This window comes from Scophthalmus maximus, chromosome 19 (genome assembly GCF_022379125.1).
Source record: "Scophthalmus maximus strain ysfricsl-2021 chromosome 19, ASM2237912v1, whole genome shotgun sequence".
Taxonomy (NCBI): domain Eukaryota; kingdom Metazoa; phylum Chordata; class Actinopteri; order Pleuronectiformes; family Scophthalmidae; genus Scophthalmus; species Scophthalmus maximus.
The window spans coordinates 2,913,407-2,920,780 of record NC_061533.1 but is presented as its reverse complement, the minus strand read 5'-3'; the positions used below and the strand labels follow the sequence as shown (position 1 = coordinate 2,920,780).

General features: G+C 46.8%; 1 protein-coding gene across 1 annotated transcript in view; it reads left to right on the top strand.

The window, feature by feature from the left end:
* The first annotated feature begins 223 nt into the window (after window positions 1-223).
* The window catches only part of rasgef1ba (RasGEF domain family, member 1Ba), a 70,591-nt gene continuing 63,440 nt past the window's right edge, over window positions 224-7,374 (top strand). Inside the window, exon 1 of the mRNA XM_035639672.1 lies at window positions 224-360. The gene's annotated coding sequence lies outside the window, so the exon portion shown is untranslated. The remainder of the gene's footprint in view (window positions 361-7,374) is intronic.

Here is a 7,374-nt window from a genome sequence, read left to right as displayed (position 1 = left end):
AATGTGCTCTGAGTGACGCTCAGCTGTTTGTGTCCATGTCCTCCCACACACACACACACACACACACACACACACACACACTGTACTGTACTGTACAAAATGTACCATTTGGCTCTGTGTGTACACAAAACACTGTGTGCTGATAACTCGGCTCAAAACATCACATGGTGACCGGACAGACTGAAACCACACGGGATCCAGGTCGTCCCAGGTCAACCTGCGAATGGTGTCCCACGGTGACCTTTAAGATTTTACGGCATATTTCGTAGGCTAACTCTCTTTCTTGATGCGGCTGGTGTCAAGACTGAACCAGGTATCTGGGAGGAAACATGTCCAGATCACAAAATATGAACAAATGAGGTAGGCTGATTTGCTAAAAGACTCATTAGACTCATTTATGGATTTATTAATTTCTATTGTTTGGTTTGACCGTGGTTGTCGCGCCTCAGGGATAATAAAGACGCCGTGATCTTGAACGCAATACCTCATTCTACGTGTTGACACTTCTGCTGTGTCGTGTTTTCGCCCCGCTTTTACAATTTCCACTCAAAAATAAAGTGTATATATGCTGACGCAGCTGTTTTTACCAGTTTCTGCTCCACCGGGGACGATAAATGATTGATGTGTTGATGTCCATAGAAGTTGTTGAATGGCATAAGCTGCTTTTATTTAGTCTGCAGAATTTCACATATTCATGTGTGTGTGTGTGTGTGTGTGTGTGTGTGTGTGTGTGTGTGTGAGAGACATGATGGGTTCATGGGCGACTGCTGAATGTCTTTGAAGATGGTATAACACACACAGACACACACACACACACACTCTCACACACACACACACACACACACACACACGCACACACACACACACACACACACACAGGACTGAACGCTGGAGGCCACAGCTTTGATCTCCTCCTCTGTTTGATGGCCACTCTCCCCCTCCTCCCTCCCCCATCCCCCCCTCCTCCCCCCTCCCCCCTCCCCCTCCTCCCTCCCTCCCCCATCCCCCCCTCCTCCCCCCTCCTCCCCCCTCTCCTCTCTCTCTCTCCTCTGGCCCTCTATGTCCAACGTCATCCTCTGCTCATCCATCGTATCATATATCTAAATTGAGCAAACCTTTTGTTTGCACATATAAAATAACGATACTTCTGATACTCCTGATACTTCAGAGTTCATCCCGCCCCCTCGAAGAAACACCTGAACTGACTCCACTCCCCGTGTCTCTGGGCTCGTCGCGGCCCCCCCCCCCCCCCCCTCAAAGGTGTTCGCTCGTCGGCGGTTACCTCATCGGGATCAAAGCAGGGGAGAGAAGTCGATCGTTTGAGAAGCCTGAGCTCGGCACCGGCCTTTTTGTTCCGCGATGCCACGGCGTCTGAAAGGTGCCGCCGACACCGGGAGGCGGGAGACGAGTCTCCGCTGCTGGTTCTTCTTCTGCCAAGTGGAACATGTAGGACAGATGGTGACAGAGCAGCTCGGCCCCCGAACCTGCTTCTCTGCTGCTGTCGACGGAACCCAAGAAATGAGTTAAAACAACGAGCTGATCCGACCAGGAAATATTATCTATCAATCTGTCTCCGGCTCATAATGTTCGCTCTACCGTTTGTTCTAACGCCGGTTCTATTATTCCATCCATCTTAAAAGAAAAGCACAATGACCAGCTCAGCTGTCACTTGGACACCGATGTGTGTGTGTGTGTGTGTGTGTGTGTGTGTGATAGTTTGTGTTGGAGGAGGAACCGAGCTGTTATGTAACGTTCAGGGCGGCTGAACCTTTCCATGACTCAGTGGAGCAGTGGATACAGAAGCGCTACTGTTTTTGTGGATGTTAAGAAATTCTCCTGCGGAGGAGGAGGAAGAGGAGGAGGAGGAGGAAGAGGAGGAAGAGGAGGAGGAGGACAAACCCACAGCGCTCGAGTCGGCAAACACTTCATGGGAAAAAGAGGATTCCTCCCACCTATGTCCTGGGTCGATATCAAGAGACGCGTCCTCCTGTGGGAGCGGGCACGCGGACGAAACCACTGTTGTGAATGTGCAGTGTCACTGCTCAGTAAACCCAGCCGTATTGTAATCTTCTCCAGATCGTAAGAAGTTAATAATCCCGAGCACAGTGCACCGTCTCAGCCCCGGAGTGGTGTATCCACGAGCGTGAACGCCTACACAAGCGGACCAGCACGAGCTGGACCTCGCGCCTCAACACGAGTCTATCCTCAACCCTTCACATCTCCTCTCTCAGCTGTTCTCCCTCCATAGACAACCTGGGGTCACAAATCTGCTTCCTACCAGCTTTTTTTTCTTCTGCGGAGGCCTCTTTGATTTCCCCCTCGCCGACCACTACCACGCTGGAGCGTCGGGCCATCTCCGCAAACAAAGCCCCCGGGATCATTTTCCAATTTAAACATTGTGTAGTCAGCTTTGTTTTCATTTTATGGTACAAGGTGAACACTTTGTGTCTGAGAGCGCTGATCCTCCGTCTGCACCGAGTGATACTGGTCCGAGGAACCTTCTATCTATCCTTCTATCATTCTATCTATCTATCCATCTATCTATCATTCTATCATTCTATCATTCTATCTATCATTCTATCATTCTATCTATCCTTCTATCTATCATTCTATCATTCTATCAGTCTATCATTCTATCCTTCTTTCTATCTATCCTTCTATCTATCTATCCTTCTATCTATCTATCCTTCTATCTATCATTCTATCATTCTATCATTCTACCATTCTATCCTTCTATCTATCTATCCTTCTATCTTTCCTTCTATCTATCATTCTATCTATCTATCATTCTATCTATCCTTCTATCTATCTATCCTTCTTTCTATCTATCCTTCTATCTATCTATCCTTCTATCTATCTATCCTTCTATCTATCATTCTATCATTCTATCATTCTACCATTCTATCCTTCTATCTATCTATCCTTCTATCTTTCCTTCTATCTATCATTCTATCTATCTATCATTCTATCTATCCTTCTATCTATCTATCCTTCTATCGTTCTATCTATCCTTCTATCTATCTATCATTCTAACATTCTCTCTATCCTTCTATCATTCTATCCTTCTATCTATCCTTCTATCTATCATTCTATCTATCTATCATTCTATCTATCCTTCTATCTATCTATCCTACTATCGTTCTATCTATCCTTCTATCTATCTATCATTCTAACATTCTCTCTATCCTTCTATTTATCTATCTATCAATCGTTCTATCATTCTATCTTTCTATTTATCGATCGTTCTATCATTCTATATTTCTATCCTTCTTTCTATCTTAGTATCTATCTATCTATCTATCATTCTATATTTCTATCCTTCTATCTATCTTAGTATCTATCTTTCTGTCTAATTCCATGTTGTGAGTAAACTGACTGAATTCAAATATTTCCTTGGAACATTTTCATAAATGTTTGTTGAATGTCTTCATTCAAATTCCTCGTCAGTGTTCCACTCATATTTCCATCCTAAGCCCTTCACAGTAATCAGAGTTCAGGGAGCTCAGCGTGCGGGAACACGGGAGCCAAATGAAACACGCAGTCAATCTCTGACAAACATCATAAATACCACGAGCGGCTGCTGTAAATACACAAGCGCTCACCGCGGCAGCGCCGTGGCCTGATTCGCTCGTGACCTGCTTCGTGGTGAAAGACGGACGGACCCGGTCACATGCTGCAGAAAGTCTTTCACAAAAGTAGGGCGGGGGGGGGCGACTGTCCAAAAAAAGAAAATTACAGACTCTGATCAAGTTTTCGTAACAGCATCACATGACGAACCTCTCGAGTCTCATGGTCCAAAAGAAAAGAGAAGAGAAGAGAAGAGACTTACTGGACGTCTCAGGATTTAACACCCTGCGAAAAAAAAAAAGGAATCGGTCCTAAAAGAGTCAGTTGACTGGAAACTGCTGCTTGGATGAAATAAAGACTGAGATCTATTCAAATCTTTCTTATTTACTACTAACATCTATTATAGCCCGTCGTTGCAGCTTTTTGACGACTGCACTTCAATCTGTGTTGAGTTCTGTGCGGTTTCTTGGACACAATTCTGAGCGAAAGCGGCGGAAAAGTGAAACTCTTTACACGCACAAATCATAAATCATTATTAAATGCGTTGGTTACTAATCAGACAAAGTGTGTGCGTGCAACAGACGCAGCTTGACTTGGCGGGACTCGTCGTTGAGGTTGAGGCGGAGAGGTCACTGGGGTCGGTGGGGTCAGAGGTCGCCGCGTCTCCGTTCGCTTGTTAAAAAATAAATGAATTGGAGATTCAACTTTTACCGAGGTCGACTGTAGTTCATCCTCCGTCACCAAGATAATAATCCCTCTGTTGTCTTCCTGGTGGTCGTTCCTCCATCAGCAGCTTTAGCAGTGGTTAAATGTCCCGGGTCAAAGGTCGGAGGGAGAGGCGCCACTTTGAGGGTCACGTCCTCAAAGAGATAATCTCGTGACTGGAAGGGAAAATGCCGAGAGGAACATTTAGATGTAACGTTCGTGTTTGTTTAAACGTCCGTGTGCTTGTTTATTGCTTCCTCCTTCTTTTGTGAGCCGCCATTTGACTTTTTCTCTCTCGATCTCTGGGTGGATTCGCATCGTCCTTCCTATCGTCTATTTCCTGTCTACCATTACTTGACCTCAATGGAAACTGTCCTGAGGGGAAGGAAAGGTGGAAAGGACGATACATAGCACACGGTGAAGAATATCGAACCATTACCAACGGTTGGAATTTTAAATTTAAAACAATTATCAAGGCTACGAAAGTGAAAGTCGCATTGAGAATGTTTGCTCTCGCTCCTGTCCACTCATATCGATCCACATGTCACCGTGTGGCATCAGATGTGAATGCTTCATAGGCAACGGTAACTCATAAGATGGCGTGCGTCACTTCTGGGTCATATTCATACTCATACATATTCACACATACTTGAATCCTTAACGTCCGTGCGCGGCGCGTCACGTTAAACATCGCTGCCGCAATGAATTGTGGGGCGCGTATTTCTCCTCAGGAGGGTCCAGTGCACCCTATGTTAAAGGAGATAGGGAGGGAAGCGTTGAAGCACCTTTCCTAAACATTTGAATGAAATACTTCCGGATCATTTCAGGATTTTGTAACTCTCGTCTCGCAAATTTGACAATTCGACCGCAAAGAAGAAAAGTGGCAGTCGCGTCTCAAGTGTGTGACGGAACCGACGCAGCGACTCGCCAGATGCCCCCCCCCGCTACGACTGTTACGATCTGTTCTTTCTTTGCAGTTAAGTCTCTGCACCAGCCCCAGTAAGCGATTCACATAACTCGGCCTGAGTCCTATTACAGCAACAACTAATAAGGCTAAGTGACGCGAGGGGGAACGGCCCGTTCGCTGGCACAGCGGCGGGGGGTCGGAGAGGTCGCAGATTACACCGCGCACGCCGAGACTGAACGTCCACCACTCCCGGAGCGGGAGGTCGATATCATCCCGACAGCTTGTGCAAATCACATTGGTCATTTATTATTTTTGTCTTTTGGTTTTTGGGAATTATTCATGTTCCACCACGGCCCCTTTTCACAACGGCTCCGCGCAGTGCGACGAGGTTGGATTCTGAAATTCGTGAAATATGAGTTGATCTCTCCGAACGCACGCGACTCTCGAGCCCTCCCGTGATTTTAATCAGTCAAATCTCCTATTCGCTAATATGGTTTAAGAGGATTTCCTCCACTACGTCGTTATGGCATCACCATATCCTCACAAGAGATAATTGAATCTCGTGAAACACACGTACGGACCGAGTCCTCTGAATTTCTCAGACGCCTTACGTAAAAGTGTTCACACACACACACACACACACACACACACACACACACACACGGAATCAACCAAAAGGAGAATAAATACAACATCGAGTGTGGCGGCGTCAAAGTGGCCTTTTCCCATCGATTTCCTGTTTCTGTGTCCCAGAGAAAGCGGTTGAGCTAATAGGCCGAGTTATGCCACAGCATGCGGCTGTGGGCTTTTCCTCATAAATCCCCCTGCCAGTGGCTCAACTGGAGGAGATTAGAGGTGAGCGAACGGCCGCCCGCCCGCCCGCCCGCCCGCCCGCCCTGACGGGTCGCTCGCTTCCCTTTCACTCTGCTGGCAAAAAAAAAGGAAAAGGACAATTATGAAACAGTGTTTTTTAAGGTGGACATATAATATAAATAACTTCTCTGGCAGCAGTTTCTCTCTGTGATTATTTTGTAAAAGAGGGTTTGCATTCTAATCACTCGCTGATTCAGCAGCCTGTGAAAATCGTTTTTGCACTCCCGTCGTTTTCCTCGGCACAAACACAAAAGCAGATATTTGTCCTCCGTCCCGACTCCTCGCCCGCCGAATCTCTGGGACAAAAGAACTGTGATCAAATGAGTGACGCGCTTGGTTGGGAGAGCTCGCCCTCTTTTCTTTTCAAAAGCACAATCCGCTCATTTCCTCGGCGAGGACCTGGACCTGGTGTCTTCTTCTGCTCGGGTCGTCCTCCTCTGTTGGCTCTTTTTCTGTGCTTCGATTTTAATTAGCCCGCGTGTGTGTGCGTGTGTGTGTGTGTGTGTGTGCGTGTGCGTGTGTGTGCGTGTGTGTGTGTGCGTGTGTGTGTGCGTGTGTGTGTGCGTGTGTGTGTGTGTGTGTGCCGCCGCACATTAAACGCAGACGACTACGATTACTCCCGGGCGAAGGCACCTGTCCCGCCCTAATAAATTAGCAGTTTTTTATTGGCGTCATTACTTCCCCCCACCGACACCGACACCGACGCTGCCCCTCGGCTCATCGGGCTCCTGCTTTGTGCCGGGAGATTTATTTGTCCTTCCCTTCGCCGGGACCCGTTTTGACCGATGCACTCGGCTGAGCTGCGCGTTGAGGCCGCAGCCTGTGTTGCTCTTGTGTGTAGCCGTTTAAACTCTTTGCAGATTTAAAAAGAAAAAACAACCACAAAACCAAACCCCACGTCCACAGAAAGAAAGATGCCGCCGCCACAGAGGTCGTGTCCTCTGCGCCAGCTGTTTGAATGCAGCACACTATGTTATTTTCCGAGGGATAACCACATGGTTACTCCCGTTGTCCTCGACAACAGAGAGCACGCCGTCGTCACGACTTTCCACGTTGGGATGCAGTGATGGGACGTGACGGTTCATCCTGACGTGAATCCTCATCGAGGCCCTTTAGAGACCTAGATCATCAATAATGTGTGGTATTGACCTGATATTCTGTATATCAATAATGTGTGGTATTGACCTGATATTCTGTATATCAATAATGTGTGGTATTGACCTGATATTCTGTATATCAATAATGTGTGGTATTTACCTGATATTCTGTATATCAATAATGTGTGGTATTAGTAACAGAATCTTTATCGCCTCTCTTCTTCT